At 38.6% G+C, this 19,942-nt stretch overlaps 1 protein-coding gene across 2 annotated transcripts in view; it reads left to right on the forward strand.

Annotated features, from left to right (window-relative positions):
* Positions 1-4,870: 4,870 nt before the first annotated feature.
* LOC127623723 (ras-specific guanine nucleotide-releasing factor RalGPS2-like) overlaps positions 4,871-19,942 on the forward strand; it is a 161,535-nt gene continuing 146,463 nt past the window's right edge. For both annotated transcript variants that reach the window (XM_052098197.1, XM_052098199.1), the window contains exon 1: positions 4,871-5,013. The gene's annotated coding sequence lies outside the window, so the exon portion shown is untranslated. The remainder of the gene's footprint in view (positions 5,014-19,942) is intronic.

Raw genomic sequence — 19,942 nt, forward strand, 5'->3', positions numbered from 1 at the left:
TTCCTATCCATAATTGTCATTTCAGATATCCACAAAGACATTCTTCCTAGGACAAATGACGTCACTTTTGCCATTCATTTGTATGGGGTTTATCATTACAGATATCTACAATTCATTTGCAGATATCCACTATGTGAATTATGGATATCTGCAACTGAGTTGTAGATATCTGTAATTCCAGTTTGTGATATCTACAATTTGATTCTGACTAGTCATAAACTCCAGTTCAAGATATCTTTAATTCACCTCAATTCAAGATATCTACATGTTCCTTTTCAGATATCTTAAATTAAGTTTTGACTAGGCGAAATTATGTTGTAGATATCTGTAACTGGAATTATGACTAGTCAAAATAACGTTGTAGATATCTCAAACTGGAGTTAGGGATAGTCATAATTTAATTGTAGATATCTATTATCAATTTATAGATATCTTGAAATGAATTTTGATTAGAGATATCTAAAATTTGAGATATCTGTAACTTTCATTCTGCCTAGTCAAAATGTAATTACAGATATCTCTATCTGTAGATTCGACTGGTCACAGTTACGTTACAGATATCTTGAATGACAATTCCAACTATCCAAAATGTAATTACGACTAGTCAGAAAGACGTTGTTGATATCTACAATGTTAATTCCGGATAGTCAAACTTTGCTTTTAAATGTTAAAAGGGCTTGCCATAGGGGGGGCTGCGGGGGTGGCCTATTGAAGATAGTTTTTATATCTGTATTTGCATCAGTAGAAAATATATAGTATTATGTACAGTCAGCAGTATTTATTTGAGAATATATGTAAGAATAGCAATTCTACTTAAAATATAGGAATCAGAAATAGGTTATTTAAAGTGAGTCACTTACAATGGAAGTGAATGGGAGCCAATCCGTAAACGCTCAAATACACACTGTTTCAACGGTTTAGCCTCAAGACGTAAACAATATGAGTGTTCACGTGATTTTAGTGTTATTAGATCGCTTACCAACCTTTTCTGCGTAATGTTATATTTATTATTACAACTTCATTACCATGACAACGTAACAATGTAAACCCTGTAATACCACAATAACAACAATTTAAACAATTGTATAGCTCAAACAATACACAAGTTTTTACAGATCAGTTAATTAATTTATGTTTTAAATTATTATAAGTTTCACATTTCTGTGTTTAAACACTCCAAAAATTGGCCCATTGACTTCCAATGTAAGTGCCTCACTGTAACTCAGATTTTTGCTTCTATTTTTTTCTTTTTCTTTTTTTTTTTAGAGAAAAAGACTGATGAGTTTTTGTGGTAGTCAGCTTTATGCCACAAATGCTGTCGATTGAGCTGAACTTGTATTGAACCCAGAATATTTCCTTAAGGAGTTTTGTTAAGGCTTAAATTTGTGTAATTTTGAAAGAGGTTCTATTTAAGTTTTTAGGTCAGTATTTTAAAATACAGCATATAATGTTTTAATGCTATTCTTTTTTTTGTAAATGCAATATTTGGCACACCTGTCCAGTGGCGGTTCTGGCTTACTTGGTGCCCAAGATCCGACCCCCCCCCCCCAAATATATATATATATATTTGTGTGTGTATGTGTATGTGTACTGTATATACATGTATAATATAATACCGTGCCGCCCCAGAGAGTGTTGCCACCCTAGGTGTCTACCTATATCGCCTATGCCAGGGTCCGTTACTGCGTCTGTTATGTACCTCGCATTTTATGATGATAGGTATGGAGTTTTGAGACAGAGCAAGACGGATCTACGTAGATTTTGTTTCATTTTGTCATTTAAAAAATTATTTATATTTAATATTTATATTTATTATTCTATATCCACAAATGCAGTTTTATGAAGTACCTTAAGTGTTAAAAAAAAAACAAATCATTGTTCACTTTATCTTTGTTTTCTTTCTCCCCGTCTGTTTCCTTATTATTATTAACCCTAACCCTAACTATTTGAAAAAAGTAATTTTTGATCATATCTAGACAGGCCCCATTTCCAGCAGCCATCACTCCAACACCTTATCCTTGAGTAATCATGATAAATTGCTAATTTTGTAATAGCACAATCACTTGCCATTATATCAAACACAGCTGAAAGCTATTTGGTTCATTTAATGAAGCATAACATTGTTTTTGTGTTTTTTTTTGAGTTGCCACAATATGCAATAAACCGGCGTGTCTCAAGGATAAGGTCAAAAATGCCACAAAAGAAACAACTTTCTCTAGAAACTCGTCAGTCAATCATTGTTTTGAGGAATGAAGGCTATACAATGCTTGAAGATTTCATACAAAGATGTACTACTAAACAAGAGGATAAGTACATCAGAGCCTCTAGTTTGAGAAATAGACGCCTCACATGTCCTCAGCTGACAGCTTCATTGAATTCTACCCGCTCAACACCAGTTTCATGAACAACAGTAAAGAGAAGATTCAGGGGTTCAGGCCTTATGGGAAGAATTGCAAAGAAAAAGACACTTTTGAAACAGAAAAACAAAAATAAATGTTTAGAGTGGGGAAGAAACACAGACATTGGTCAACAGATATTTGGAAAAGAGTGTTATGGATCTTAACCCCATTGAGCTTTTGTGGGATCAGCTAGACTGTAAGGTGTGTGAGAAGTGCCCGACAAGACAGTCACATCTATGACAAGTGCAACAGGAAGTGTGGGGTGAAATGTAACCTGTGTATCTGGACAATCTGACAGCTGGAATGTCAAGGATCTGCAAAGGTGTCATTGCAGCACGTGGAGGATTTTTTGATGAGAACTCTTTGAAATAGTTTAAGTAATTTTTCACGTTATTAATGTCCTGATTGATACATTGTGATCAGTTGAATGCCACTGTGGTGTATAAGTTCAAGTTTCTATCCATAAGTGCTAAATCTGTACATTATTCCAAAATGTTGGTGTGTATGCACACAAAAGGTGATTTTCAATAAGGGGGCAATTGACATAAGCTTAAATACTATGGATATTGTTTCCACTATCTTCTGGGGAGTAACAGATTAACTAGAGTGTGAGAGTTATTACTGGAGATTAATCATATAACTCTACAATACTCGTTTGGTCTGAATAGACCTTTTTCAAGATAGCGCCATTTTGTTTTTTAATGGGAATGACAACGAGGCGGCGAGGGATAGACTAGCCATCTCTTCAATGGCATGGACGGTATGAAGCTGTAAAATGCTCCTAGATCACATCTGATTTTCCACAACTCATGTTGTCTGGAGGTCTTTGTATGGTGAATGTACCTGGACAGATATTGTATCAATGTTTTGTCCGCGTAATGACCTAGAAACACTTTAAACGGCAGTACAGCCCACTGAAGATACTGTTTACCCCTCACAGCCTCGTTGTCATTCCCATTAAAATCAAAGAAGCCGCTAGCGTGAATAAGATCTATTAGAATGTGATTAACCACGTGCAGTACACAATAATGGCCACTAGAGGGAAGCATAATCAAACTTAAATAAGAACATGTAGACAGGACATGAGGGGGTTTCTTGCAACAGGTTGTCTATGTTAGTGATTGAGTACTAATTCTGCTTCTTGCCGACCCAACACAGTAGCATAATTGTATTTTCTTTTACTCTGCATAGTTCTGTTCATGGTTTTCAAAGGCGTCACATTATCTGTCCATGTTGCCATCTGCCTATGCACAACCTTCAGAGGTGTTTTCTCATCCCTTTTAATCTTGATAAACCTACTTATTTTGATATCCTTACCATGCATAGTAATTAGGTTGTTTGTATTTTATTAGTTGCATTTAGCATTGTTTTTCCATGCTGTCTGTGACCCTTTCAGAAAAGAACTATGGGTCCTACAAGTGCTAAACACTAGTTAAGAATGGCGGGTCTTCATGACTTCAAAGGAATAGTTCAGCCCAAAATTTAAATTCTCTCATCATTTACTCACCTTCATGTCATCCCAGATGTGTACGACTTTCTGTCTTCTGCAGAACACAAAGATTTTTAGAAGCTTGGTAGTTTCATACAATGCAAGAGATTGGTGATCACAATTTTGAAGCTCCAAAAAGAACATAAAGGAAGCATAAACTTATTCCATAAAACTCCTGTTGTTTAATCTGTCTTTAGAAGAGATATGATAGGTGTGGTAGAGAAACAGATAAAAATACAAGTCCTTTTTTTTTTTATATATAAATTCTCCTCCTTGCCCAGTAGGTGCTGATAAGCACAAATGATGCAAATCACCAAAAATATAAAATGAAGAATGTGAACGTGAAAGTGGAGATTTAAAGTAAAAAAGGACTTAAATATCAATCTGTTTCTCACCCACACCTATCATATCGCTTCTGAAGACATTAACTTTAACAACTAGAGCCATATGGATTACTTTTATGCTGCCTTTATGTGCTTTTTGGTGCTTCAAAGATTTGGCCACCATTCGGAGAACATTCCCTTCAATAGACTTTAGAACATTAAGAAACATTACTGCCTTCAATGGCACATCATAGTGTTAGATATATAATCCTAATATCTGAACATGTTATAGCTGTATTAGATATTATACTCTATATTATAGATCAGTGCTGTCTACTCTGGTCATGTCTTTATTATGCCATATTTATTCCATAGTTTTATCTCAATCAAAATTTATAAATTCAATTTTTTTTAGATGCTTTCGTTTATTATAAGTAGAAACAGGTCCATAACACCAAATACCTGACCTGCATGATCCTACTGTGAAGAGGTCACGATGCCCAGGCTGTCCACACCTCCAATGACACTGCTGCAGCAGCTGATTGAGTCCCTTGCCCCGCCTACTCTCAGCTCTCCTCCAATAACACTGCAGCAATAGCAGCAGACTGTGCCCGTAGCCCCGCCCTCTCTCGGTTCAACAGACACACTCATCGCTTCTGCTGGAATAGTCCATTTAAGGCGCGCGGCTGCTGTTATTGTTTTGGTTTGTTTTATTTTATATCGGTTTACTGGACCGTCGCGTGCAGAACGGAGTAACACTCACCGCATCACTACGCAGGAGCTCAGCGCTGGTCGTGAACCGGTGAGTTTTAACGGTGTTTGGGATGCGCAGATCTGCTGTTATGAGCGGCATGTTAGCTAACAGGCTAGAGCAGCACGCATAAATGAACAAATTAACAGCGACCAGAGCCGCTCTGACCGGCGGAGTGTGTCGGAGGGAATCGACTTGCATGTGTGTGTTTAGCACAGGTGGTGTAGTTGGAGGACTTTTGCATGATCAGTGCTCTTTTCTGCTGATAATAGGTTACCAGAATTGTTGCGACCGGTTTGTGTACGTACGTACGTGTGTGTTTGTAATCTGCAGGATTAAGTTTATTCTCAGTTACGGTTGATGGAGGTGCATCACTGCAGGATAACTGTTGTTTGTCAGGAGGGGGTTTCACGTGCACCCCACCCTGAATCGGGGTGTGTCACACTCTCACTCACTCACTCCAAAAGGATGGTTAATTTCACTCTCTTGCTAAGGAACAAACACATTTCTAACACAATTTACCAAAGATAACTCCTTTATTACAATAATACCATAGTTACTTGCCACATTTACTTATGCGAAAGTGTGGTAACCTTTCTGATCATTTACACCCCCTCATGCCATCCCAGATGAGTATGACTTTTCTTCTGCAGAACACAAATTAAGATTTTTAGAAGAATATTTCAGCTCTGTAGGTCCACATAATGAAAACAGACCTTTTCTATGTGGATTGTAAACCAATTTTGCACCGATATGACTTATGCAAAGGTACTCAGAAGGCTGCTTTCTTAAATACTTTTTATCAAAGAATATTTTACATTACTATTATATATTGTTAACAAATTCTAGAAATGAACCCTGAGAAAATAAAGAATAAAATATAAATAAAATAAATGGTTAAATAAACACCAGTAGTACAGTTTACTATCAGTGAAATGCTGAATATTTAAATTCTCCCAGTCAATTATTGGCAGGTTGTAAAACAAGAAGCATTTACACCTGCCGAGTCAAGAGATAAACAGCGGCAGCGGTGTGACACTGTATTCTGCTATACAAGTTCAGGGGAAACATTCAACGGTGGAAAACCAGACTTTTAAATATTACTATTTATAAATGCAATGACTGGAATTGTTCAGTTGAAGAAGGTACCAAACTGTGAATCCTGAACAAAACAGTTCGGTGAATACATGTTTATACACATTAGCTTCTACTGCGCTGACAAGGGATGAAAGTACGTGACCTTTAGCTATTGGCTCATTGTCACGGAGAGTAATGCCTCCTACACACTACACGACTTTCAAAGAGGTCGGATCATGGTACCATTCTTATTACACAACTGTCTCTCTTGTCATGGAAGTCATAGCCTTTTCAAATTACATGACGAATCGGCGACAGGGGTGAACACATTACAAAACGTTTCACTATTGACGAATCCCCGACGACTCTGCCTGGACTCCAAATTACTCTTCTTCTCTTTCTTTACCCGGTTGTGCTACAGTGGAGATGAAACCTCAAATAGGCACTGATGCTCCTGCCAATGTTCCACTAATTTTTCCTCCATTTGTTCGGTCCAATGAGACTTTCTTGATACCGCAGCCATGTTAGTTGATGTTCTGTTGCAGGTACATCAGGACTCCTCCCTCTGAAAATTCCCGTGCCCCGTTTCTTGCTCTCTCATTGGCTGTAGGTCAATGCTGCCATTGCATTCAGTCAAAACATATTTCACATTGCACGATTTGGAATCCCAGATGGGTCCAGATATTTAACATTCTAGATATCTCACTGACATTGCGTCTGCAATGAATCTGTCAGATCGCATCTTTGATCATTCATGCATTGCGATCGTCATTCATGGGTGTGAGCTCCGATTTGCCTGTGATTTCGTGCTTTTGTCGCCGATCTCCACAAAACTGTTGCAGATCGAAAATCGGGCTTAAAATCATGTAGTGTAAACTCGGCATAATGTTTGGTCAACTATCAGGGGGCAGCCCTAAATAATATATAATAATTGTCCACCCGGTCTCTGGTCCGCTCTCTGAAACACTTGGTTTTAAGCTATCTGGCCCTTTAAGACTTCAATGTAAATGCCCTCGGTTTTGATTGGCTAACTTCGTGCAGCCCCTCAAAAACAGCTGTATTTAAAACGCAATCTGAAGAAAATGAACAAGCTTCACATGATAATTTATAAAACTGCATTGTAGGGTTAACGCATAACGTACACCCAACACATTTAATCTGAATGTCTCAAAATGTTCACTCAAGCACAGCAACTACCAAACAGTCATGACTGTTTTTGAGTGAACATTTGTAAGTGAAACTGGTTACTCATTGTTCTTGTAGTGTTTATCTGACATCTCTTTCATTAAAGTTCCCTTGCAAAGCTTGAATCATATTGTGACTGGTTCACAAGTAATCCTCGCTGATATGAGCCGAAAACATGTACAATCCACTGAAATGTTGTGAATACTCAAACGTTCACCGTGTATACCGTGTACAATACATGGTGATTTTGTTTGCTTCAACAGGCCAAAGCAGAGACGCTGGATGCTTGATGATGCAAGAGCGACATCTCGCATCTTCCGTGTTTGTTTACACAGAATGTGTTTCTCCCAGTAAGTGGCAGCAGCATAATGAGAGTCATTTTTAAAAGTTGCGGAAAACGCGTCAAAATTATCGAAGACGTCCACATTGTGGATTTTTACAAAAGATCAACAATAAAATATAGCACAGATGGGTGAAAAATGGGCCAGAAGGCCTCACTAGTTCCACAAATTCCAAATTAGCCATTTCTCGAGCCTGGTTTAATTAAATGCTCTTTTGCTATTAAGGAGGATGTTTTCCGTTCTGAAATGTACAATATGTTTTTATAGTACAATGAACTCTTCTTATATGTCAAAAAATGAAAATTTGATTCCTTATGTCATGACCCCTTTAAAGTGTCGTAGGTGTGGATGCGAGACCCATCTGACCTTGTGCCCTCTGATCGACAAAGAAATTTGATTATTCACACACAGATTACATTTGTGAAATGGGACCCCCCTTTTCTCTGTTTGTGCACATGTGTTTGAGGATCATAGGGGCTGTTCTGGTTTGTTTCCCTACATGGATGACAAGGGGGTTTCTGAAATACAAAATGAGCCCTGCAGGACGGGCATGCTCCCTTGAATGAGGCCTTATGTTTACATTAGGGATGTGCGAGACTAGTCGACTAAACTGTTCTGATGCTGCTAGTCAACACTGGAATTACTAGTTGGTAAATACCCCCCCCATTAAACTGATGATAATTTTTACAATGTTTTCTGGAGGTTGGTTTCTTTTTAGACTTGTTAAGTTAAAATTTCCCATTTAAACGTCATTGAAATGAGTCGTTAAGAACATCTCTATCTTACATTTAATCTGTGATTCTGTAATGTGCGTAAATTGCGTGCCTTTTCGTGTGTCATGTTCTGACTCCATATAATGCTGTGTATTTTAAGCTACAGGGTCATTTGAAGCCTTTTTCCTGGCATCTGTTGTTGGGCCATGCATTAGTGTTTAAATTCTTCCATGCGCCTGTCTGGCTATTTTTGTGTGTGCTCTCGGACATGTAGGCCTGTGAGGTTTAGCAGGGAACTCTTTAATTAGGCTAATGATCTGGGTGTCTCTCGGAATATGTAGCGGCAGCTGTTTCCAAGTTCCGTCAAGTCCTAGACTCTCTGTATCTAAAGAATTGACCAACTTAAGAATTGATCATGGGACGATATTTTTCACATAACTGTGATGATTAAAAAGTTGTACACAAACTGGTTCTGTTTCCATTTTTGTCTGTCATTCAAATTGGCATTTGTGTGCTACATTTAAACTGTGTAATTAAGACTGTTGCTCACTCCGATTGTCCGAACCTTTTAGTTATGTTACAGTCAGGCTAACGTTGTGTTCTCTTTGCTGAGATTAGAGAAGTTTTCAGGTTGGTGCTTTTTACAAACTTTTCAAAGGAAACATTGGGCATGTTTTGAACAGCATACTGCTTGTAATATTTCTGCAGTATATATTATGTATGCATACTCTACACATTTTCTAAATGCATGAGATACTACTTTTGCGAAAATTCAGTATACTGTTGAGCACACTTCTATATCCCACAATATCATGCACTTGACTTGACTTTTCATGTCTAGGTTGCCGACATGACCTGAAACAATATCAACCAGAATAAACATATTTTTCTTGACTCATTCAATTTTTCTGCCAAAAGTTTGTAAAATTTTTGGCCAAATTTTTTGAGCTTGACAGTACTAAACATGAGTAACACACAGTATCAGATTTGGATCGGGCTCATCAGACCGATACCCGATCAGTCTAAAAGCTTCAGTATCGGAGCTGATTCCGATCAAAGGTATACTTGATTGGCAGAAATATACTGCCCTGTATGCAGTACATGGGCTATTCCGTTCTGAACTGATCCATGGCTTCATCTTTAAAATGGAAGTAAAAGTTGTTCGGCAGCTAATGACTGCTTGTTTTATAAAATCTCTTTTTTGTAACAACTCTGTTAAACATGCAGGCTTTCACTCTTGTACTTGTTTGACAGTCTGTAAGTAGTTTCTAGGGTAATTTGAGTGCCAGTCATGCTGTTGGCTCGCAGAGGAAGTGAGAGGTGATGTGCACTATCAAAAGTGTCTTGTCTATCTGCCACAGCATCATGTAGGCCTCTTGTCTCAACTGATGGCTAGAATGACAAAACACTTTCACACCAATCTAAGAGCTCCTTTGTATAATGATTGTCAAAGTGTTCATAAATATATATTTTTTTAAATCGTTCACCTAAAGTACAATGCAACTAGCCTAAATAACATGAAATTAGTCTATAAAATATTCACATTCATTTTGCACCAAAACCTTCTGCGAAAGATGAAATCTTAAAGGTGCAGTATGTAAGAATTTTCATGTAATATTCACAATTTTGTTTGTCAATGTGTAAACTGCTTGTAATGCAACTTAAAAAATGAGCCCTTCCCGGACATCCTAGATTGCCTATTAAAGCTTGTAGACTGATTTTCATGTGAAGGGAGCGTGTCGGTTTTGCTGGGAAAATCCAAAGGATGTGATGTTTATGTGTGCTCCCGAGAGCTATTCAACAGCGACAAACAAACTGCAGCACTAGATAACGTTATCTTAGAGATCGAATCCAGCAAACGTCCGGCTCCCAGCACAACACCGACTCCTACACAAACTCAGATTAAGCCAAAAAAAACAATAAAAAAACAACAACAACATTTATCTATTGAATCCTGTCTGGCTAAGCATGAACGTGATTGGTTGAGTGAAAACTAGAGTGAACATCGGCAGGTCATTTGATTCCTGGAGGGCGCTTCGTTTGGTTTTGGGGATCAAACAGACCCTGAATTGGCGTTCTTCTTATTGGACAGGTAAGCTTGTATAACTGTAACGCATGTGAAATATAGTGCCATAAGGATTGATCTGTGAAATTTTAGGTAACTTGACGCGGACGAATTGCAAGCTACCTTACTTTGTAACTTTCAAATAATTTACAGGATTAATTTAAGCAAATACGCTGGTTTCTTGATCGTAGTACAACATATGACATACAAAACATACAATAGTGCTACATTGCAGTGCAACAGTAAACTGTCTGGTATAGTTCAGTAGTATGTAGCTGTATGCGTATATCAGTATGCTATGTTAGCTGATATGTAGTTTTAGTTTAGTCTCAAAGTTTGTTGTTAAACAATCATAACGGTGTAATTTTAATTATGCTACCTCATCTGTCAGCATGATTCCGATGGATCAGGTTCAGTCACTTTTGTACATTGTCATTGTTTTGGTCTATGGAGTGTGCACACCAGTGCGAGCGCGAGCAACTAGCTGCAGTTCACTTAACGGCCACAAGTGTCATTAATAGCAAGGATTTCTGAATCCTACATACTGCACCTTTAACTCTTTCCCCGCCAAACACGGAATTTTCCGTGTTTTATGAAAAAACGCTTCCCCGCCAAACACAGAATTTTCCGTGTTATACGGTAAGGAAGACCCCTGCGCATGTTTTGAAATTGTACGCAACTCTTTGATCAAAGAAACAGATTGCGATCATCTCAAACATGAAGAAGTGGAGTATGAGAAGCTCAAAATATCAGACATAAACATGCCTTTTTCTCAGCTTTTTGTCTGAAATGTTGTTTTTTGACAAAACCTACCTCTGTTCAAGTCGCAATAAAAAAAGAACAAATGAAGATAAAATAAAATCGTCTTTTTTTTGCCTAAAAGCAGAGGCCCAGATCTTTATTTTGATATATAGCATCTTCATATATTCATGGAAGAAAATATTCTGCGGGCCATTAAAATTTAGCGAAAATCGTCAAAAACCCTGGCGGTGGCTGGCAACTTTTTTTTAAAAATGCTGGCGGGGAAAGAGTTAATGAAAGTAAACTTTTTTTTCCTTTTCTTTTTTCCCCATTCGTACTGGGTAAAATGTTTCTTTTGCATTGTGACTTTTTCAGGGCACTTAAGCAAGTTTTACCCCCTGAATCTCATTTTTTTGTCCCCCTTGTTTTTTAATGATGATTGTCAAAAAAAATTATTGTTTATAATTATATGTATTATGTACTTTTCAGTATTACATAAAAAGAAAAAAAAAGATGCTTGATATACAATGATTTAAAATGAGCAAAAATTAAAGGCAGTACCACAGTATCAAATGTAAATACTTAAATACAATTACATACTTAAGTACAGACAAAAGAGGTCTTTTAGATTTGAGTAAAAAAGGACCTCAATGTTTTCTTGGTTTTAACCTTATGAACTTCAGTTTTACAAATGTGAGGCTTGTTTTGGTCTACAAATAAGCTTTCTCCAAATTCAGAACATCAGTTTGATTTGACCGATTTCGTATGAAAGTTTCTGGACTGAAAGTGTGAGACTCATTATCCAGTGTGGTTTTGTAATATGCTGTTCTACGGCAGTCAGACCACGTTTACATGCACTTAAGAACATGTTTTTTATTCCAAGGTTTTTGCAGAAAGCGGCAGTCTGAAACGTCATGTAAACAATAGGGATGCTCCGATTGATCATCCATCAGTACCATCCGATATTCACATCCTATGACTTGATTGGTAGTTTGGTCGATCGGTCATGTCGCAAAAGAAGTGCGGCTCCTTTAAGACTTCAGCAGCAATGTCATGGCATTATGGACTCTGAGTGTGGCGGAATAGTGTTGTAACTTGTAAGATAACAAACTTGATTCCGCAGTTAAGAACGATGCAGTGGGAGAGGTATGGCGAATATTTTTTTTCAGTACTGTTATGTGGCATTTCACATGTGACAAGACAAAGGTAAAACGGCACAAGATGTGAAACGGTCCTTATTATCATTCATGAAGGCAGGTTCTTGGTCTCTGTCAGGCATAGGCGTCTCAGTAATAACACGAGTTACAAAATGTGTAATTCAAACGTCTTTATTAAATATCACCAGTAGGGCTGGGATAAACGATTATTTTTTAAACGATTAATCTAGCGATTATTTTTTCGATGCATCGATTAATCTAACGATTCATTTTTTCAGTCCGATTCGATTTCGATTCGATTAATCGACTTGTGACAACACCGGTAATACCTGTTTCATCGGGGTGGGGTGTATAAAATAAAAAAAAAAAACATTTGCCGGGAGTTTGATTGACTGGCGATCTGATCAATCAATCATAATACGCCATTTTTGTCCGACAAAGTAGTCAGGAGAGAGAAGATTAACGTCGGTGGATTTGAATTTGAATAATGGATTGTAGGCTACTGTACTGACATCTTTCCGCGGTTAAAACAACAGTCCTTCTGATGTAGGCTACATTCATGTTTAGCCTATTTGATGCTATAAATTAACAAGGAAAAGATGATCGGATCACGAGCAGCTTTAACTGAGGCAATCTGTCACGACACATTAAAGAGCCACAAAATAGTAGGCCTATTTATGGTTTAATTTTCTTTGAATGACCAAATTTGAAAGTTGAGACTATAATGTTACCTGCTTGGTCCTGTCTGTCAGCGCGTTGTCAGTGTCCTCAATGTATTTTTCACGACATTCATAGCTATAAGCGCATTATTAATAGCTATAAGCGCATTATTAATAGCTATAAGCGAAAATGTTACGTGTCGACAACGTATTATAGCCTACTCCAACATCGAGTGCAAAGTGGGGAGTTGAAAAAAAAATTACGGCGCTCTGTCATCTGCGGCTGCTCCCGGGTGGCGCTAGAATGGAAGGCCATCTCCATTTTGCAAAGATGACATATCACGGAATATTTTCCTTTAAAATTAAATAGTTCCCACACTTATGCCGCCTTGCACTTCTGATAGTCTGAGGAGCCACTCGTGTTGGCGCCGGCGTCGCCATCTTTGTTTTGGGTCTGACAATTCGACGTGCATATTTTGCGTCGACGTATTTTTTGCGTCAACGTCATCCCAGCCCTAGTGCTGGTGCATTGCCGTGGTGCTAGAATGGAAAGCCATCTCCATTTTGCAAAGACGACATATCACATAATTTTTTCCTTTTAAATTAAAGAATTCCCACACTTTAGATGAACGAGTGCGTGCCGCCTTGCACTTCTGGTAGTCTGAGGAGCCACTCGTTTTGCTTCTACTCTCCGGCGCCGCCATCTTTGTTTTGGTCTGACGAATCGACGCGCATATTTTGCGTCAACGTATTTTTTGCGTCGACGTCATCGATTACGTCGACACGTCGTCCCAGCCCTAATCACCAAATGGCATTAACAATAGTAGCACCTGTATCTACATTTATGCATTTGGCAGACGCTTTTATCCAAAGCTACTTACAGAGCCGTTATTACAGGGAAAATCCCCCCGGAGCAACCTGGAGTTAAGTGCCTTGCTCAAGGACACAATGGTGGTGGCTGTGGGGATCGAACCAGCCACCTTCTGATTACCAGTTTACCAGTTATGTGCTTTAGACCACTACACCACCACCACTTGTACGAGAGAGCGCGTGTTCCCTTCATTGAAGTTCAAGTAGCAACAAGTAAAAAATAAACTATTAATACAACCATCCAACAAAATAAAAAGGAATTTATAAATATAATAATTCTTTAAACGGTATTAAGATACCATAATAATGTATTAAATATAATGCAAATATATTTAATACAACTCTAACCCTAATCAACCTACAAATGGCTAGGGCTGAAACGATTAGTCAACGTTATCGACAATGCTGCCAATTAAAAATTGTCCATAATTTTTGTGTTGAATAGTCGTTTGATCTCATTTAACATAACACGAGATCATGTGAAACTCTAATGATGACTCACGAGAGCAGCACTGCAGTCCAGATGCACTCCAAACTTTCCAAACAGCTTCAGGTGTTGTAGATTGCAAAGAATGAGGGAATTATACAAAATAAGTAAATACAGAACCACTCTCGTTGAGGAATAAGCGAGGCTGATCCAAAACTTGCGTATCGAGCATCTTTAAAGGAAACACCCTTCCTTTATAAAGGCATCTTTAATGCAGTTATATTTCACGAGTTATAGCTTTATTAAAGGTAAAATAATAAGGAAGCAGGTCATGTAAATAACTACAAACCCTGAAACTAGCATTTCTCTGTGTGGTCAGTGCCTCGTCTATGAGTTGCGCAAAGTGTCGCAATCGAAGGGGGAGAGATTGAAACTGCACCCGGCTGAGGCACACACTGTGAGAGAGAGCTCTTAAAATGGCATGTGTGGGTGCAATTTATCTACAACTTTCATCTAGTTTTTGGTCACCTTGTATGGTCAGTGTGCATGTGTGAGAGAGGAAGAGATGAAGAGCCCGTACTCCTGGTCCTTGTTTGGTTATGTTTGATATCGTCAAGAAGGGTTTCATACAATTGATGTTTCGTGGTGTGTTTGAGAGTGAGAAGACTCTGAAATGCTTGTGATGTTGGAGGCTGTCAGCTGGAGAGGGTGTTTGTGTGTAGATGTTGTCTGACACCTTGTTGGATGCCAACAGCGTTGTGTGTTTGTGGAACGGGGTTATGCTGACCTATATTTTAAAAAAAATATATAATAATTGGGTGGGTGATGGACAAAGAGATTTCTGCTGTCTGTATCAGGATGCTCATTTATATTTATATTCTTATCATCTCATTCTCTTCTCATCTAATTCTCTTATTGTTTTCTCGTCTCGTCAATTCTAGTCTCTTTTCCTCTCATCTTGTCTCATCTTCTCGTGTCATACTTTTCTCTCTTGTCTCCTCTTCTCAACTTGTCTCTTTCTTTTATCACATTCTATTCTCATTCTTTTGTCCTTTGTCTATTGTCTTCTCATCTCATTCTCTTTGCATTTTTTCTTCTCATTCTCTTCTCTTCCTCTTATTCTGTTGTCTTCTTGACGTATTCTCTTGTCTCATCTTTGTAATCTTTTCTTGTAGTTTCTTTGTAGTCTCTTCTTGTATAATATTACCTTTCTTTCTTTTCTCATTCTTACTCTACACATTTCTTCTAGTCTCTTCTCCTCTTGTCTTTCTCATTCTTTTCTCATCTTGTCTCTTCTAGACTAAGTTATTCTCATTGTCTTTTCTCTTTTTTTGTGCGTAGCTGAATTCGGTAATATAGGTCAAGGCTACCAAAACTGACTTGTTTACTGCAGCGTAGAGGTCAACCGATAGTCGGTTTTGCCGATACCGATAACTGAAGTCGGGAAGCGGGCCGATAGCCGATTAATCGACTGTTAGTTATTACAATTTATAATATGAATAACAACTTTCAGCTCTGTGTAAAATATTGCTGAACTTTAGTAGGTATTTCTTTACATGGCAATACTTTTAATACATTTCTCCCACACTGGTACCTCCTTCAAAGCCTTTGACATCTGAAATTAATAAAGATATTACAGGTCAAATGTGTTTGTAAGGCAATGTTTTATGTTACTGCTGAACAACAAAGCCAAAAAGTGACTTTATGCTTCATCACTACTGACAATATTTGTTATTTTATTTTCATATCAAATATATGAATGATGTACAAGAAGGGAGAGAGAAAAAGGCTTAGAAAAAAGTAATCTCTGACCAAGCAGTTCAGACTGTAGAAACCTCCAGCGCCGGTCAAGGAGAAATGAAATAAAAACTAATGCAACTATCGGCCTCGATTAATCTGTAAATCTGATATATCGGTTGACCTCTATTGCGGAGACTGTGTCTGAGTTGTTGACAGTCACGGTAAACAACAACATCAACGTGGAAGTTTCTCTTTCAGGAACTCTGAAACATGATGTTTTCAGAAGAGATCACATGATTTTACACTTGAACACAAACCATGTCACAGTTGAGCAAGCCTGAGAAAGCTAGCTTCCCCTCGCTCACCGCACACTTGCTCACAGCTGTGTGGGGTATGTGTTTTGGCGTGCACTTCAGAGGAATGGGAGTGCATGACACAGGAGGGTTGTTCTAGCATTTATTTTGTACACCTGCATACATGGAGACTCATAAACTTTGTCTCTCTCTTGCCTGTCCTACATGAAAACAAGCACACTTTTTATCTAGTATTTGATACAGATAAAGACAGACTGCAGCTGAGTGTTATAAGCTTATTTGCAGATGTGTTCAATATAAGTAGGTCTTCTGTAGTGTACATAATGCTATGGTTGGTCTCAAATGGCATGTCCACAGACTGCACACGGATCGATCACAAACAGTTTGAAGCGGTCGTGTCTAGAAGGGAACTGGCAGGCAGGGGAAAGTCTCACAAGAGTCATGCGACATTCAGTTGTTTGTTTATTTGGAATCTCGCAGAAACCCTAACCCAAACCATAACCATAAAAACAGCAAATGTGACTCTCGTGAGACTTTCCCAGCAAGACAGCTCCCTTCTATATGTGACTGATGCATATAGCGCACAAAAATGGCAAGTTTATCTGGTAAGTCTTTATGGAATTTCTGAAGAGAAGTTTTCTTATTGTGTGCGTGGATAAAAGGTTTGGCAATTTCCTGTGTAATTTACGGAAATTATTCAAATCTTGCGCAATACTCAAAATCCCGGGCAATTTTTAGGCCCTGGATAGGCAACCGAGAAGTGTGTTTGCAAATAGCTAACTGCCTTGAGCACAATTGTAATCTCTGTCCAATTTTACTTCCAAAACTTCATGTTAGGGCTGCACAATTAATCGAAAAACGAATCGCGATTTACGATTACAACTGTAACGATTATGCAATCTTGAAAACTGATGATTACAGCATTCAATTTAAGTCTACTCTTGTTGCGTTAATGGTTTCTATTTAGAATGTGTTTTTGCAGCAGTTGAGTTTCTAACCAACTCCAGATGTGTGTTGAGCAATGAAATGGCAATGGCCAATCAGAGACGCAGTGAGTCTACAGTACAGTCCTATCAGTAATGACAACCAATCTTTATGCGCAAGTTTTGAATATTCTCACATCCAGATACTTGCTTTAAAGTATATTTAATCTCGGTTTGCAATGGCACACAAAAATCAGTGCTAAAGAAACATCACATGACACTCGAAAAGAAGCTATAGAATAAAGGTGAGCAATTTTGAATTGGTTTCAATTTGTTAAATGTCGCACCGTTTTATTTATCATAGGTAAACAAGCCACAAAACAGCAACATGACAACTAAAACAACCCCAACCGTTATAATCAAGGGACAGACTTTTCTCATTGCCTGTATACAGTGAGGAAAATAAGTATTTGAACACCCTGCCATTTTGCAAGTTCTCCCACTTCGAAATCATGGAGGGGTCTGAAATTGTCATCGTAGGTGCATGTCCACTGTGAGAGACATAATCTAAAAAAAAAAATCCAGAAATCACAATATATGATTTTTTAACTATTTATTTGTATGATACAGCTGCAAATAAGTATTTGAACACCTGAGAAAATCAATGTTAATATTTGGTACAGTAGCCTTTGTTTGCAATTACAGAGGTCAAACGTTTCCTGTAGTTTTTCACCAGGTTTGCACACACTGCAGGAGGGATTTTGGCCCACTCCTCCACACAGATCTTCTCTAGATCAGTCAGGTTTCTGGACTGTCGCTGAGAAACACGGAGTTTGAGCTCCCTCCAAAGATTCTCTACTGGGTTTAGGTCTGGAGACTGGCTAGGCCACGCCAGAACCTTGATATGCTTCTTACAGAGCCACTCCTTGGTTATCCTGGCTGTCTGCTTCGGGTCATTGTCATGTTGGAAGACCCAGCCTCGACCCATCTTCAATGCTCTAACTGAGGGAAGGAGGTTGTTCCCCAAAATCTCGCAATACATGGCCCCGGTCATCCTCTCCTTAATACAGTGCAGTCGCCCTGTCCCATGTGCAGAAAAACACCCCCAAAGCATGATGCTACCACCCCCATGCTTCACAGTAGGGATGGTGTTCTTGGGATGGTACTCATCATTCTTCTTCCTCCAAACACGGTTAGTGGAATTATGACCAAAAATTTCTATTTTGGTCTCATCTGACCACATGACTTTCTCCCATGACTCCTCTGGATCATCCAAATGGTCATTGGCAAACTTAAGACGGGCCTTGACATGTGCTGGTTTAAGCAGGGGAACCTTCCGTGCCATGCATGATTTCAAACCATGACGTCTTAGTGTATTACCAACAGTAACCTTGGAAACGGTGGTCCCAGCTCTTTTCAGGTCATTGACCAGCTCCTCCCGTGTAGTTCTGGGCTGATTTCTCACCTTTCTTAGGATCATTGAGACCCCACGAGGTGAGATCTTGCATGGAGCCCCAGTCCGAGGGAGATTGACAGTCATGTTTAGCTTCTTCCATTTTCTAATGATTTCTCCAACAGTGGACCTTTTTTCACCAAGCTGCTTGGCAATTTCCCCGTAGCCCTTTCCAGCCTTGTGGAGGTGTGCAATTTTGTCTCTAGTGTCTTTGGACAGCTCTTTGGTCTTGGCCATGTTAGTAGTTGGATTCTTACTGATTATATGGGGTGGACAGGTGTCTTTATGCAGCTAACGACCTCAAACAGGTGCATCTAATTTAGGATAATAAATGGAGTGGAGGTGGACATTTTAAAGGCAGACTAACAGGTCTTTGAGGGTCAGAATTCTAGCTGATAGACAGGTGTTCAAATACTTATTTGCAGCTGTATCATACAAATAAATAGTAAAAATCATACATTGTGATTTCTGGATTTTTTTTTTAGATTATGTCTCTCACAGTGGACATGCACCTACGATGACAATTTCAGACCCCTCCATGATTTCCAAGTGGGAGAACTTGCAAAATAGCAGGGTGTTCAAATACTTATTTTCCTCACTGTAGGTCAGATGCAACCTGGGTCATGAATAAACTTATCCATTTTAGGGAAATATTTGATTTCCAGGTGCATTTTTTACCTTTTACAGTGGTAATCTTTTTTCTATTCTAACCTTATAAAATGACCGTAATCTTTTTGTTATAATTTAAGTAATTCATTCATTTTGAAAAATGGCACGTTTCAGTAATTACGAAGTTGCATGATCTGTACATTGCATGCTTTATTACTGAATAAATCAATGCACCTAGCTGACTTTTGAAGTCCGATAGTTTTGGACATAGAAAAAGTCTTGAACTTCAAATTTCACAGACCATTGTCATTGTATCGTGTCAATGCAGATAAATCACAAACAGGCTGATCTTTCAGAAATGCAACCGCTGTGACAGATTTGAGGCCATATATGATCTAACGATCATCTTATGCGGTCAGGATCACAATACAGGATTTTTTTTAACTATTTTTATTTTCTCCCCAGTTTGGAATGCCCAATTCCCAATGTGCTCTAATTCCTCGTGGTGGTGTAGTGACTCTCCTTAATGCGGGTGGTGGAGGACGGATCTCTGTTGCCTCTGCATCTGAGATGTCAATCTGCATCTTATCACGTGGCTTGTTGAGCACGTTACAAAAAAGACATTGCGCATGTGGAGAATTCACGCTTTTCTCCGCGGCAACTCCCCACGAGCCCCTTCGAGAGCGAGAACCACATTATAGTGACC

This window comes from Xyrauchen texanus, chromosome 30 (assembly GCF_025860055.1).
Source record: "Xyrauchen texanus isolate HMW12.3.18 chromosome 30, RBS_HiC_50CHRs, whole genome shotgun sequence".
Taxonomy (NCBI): Eukaryota; Metazoa; Chordata; class Actinopteri; order Cypriniformes; family Catostomidae; genus Xyrauchen; species Xyrauchen texanus.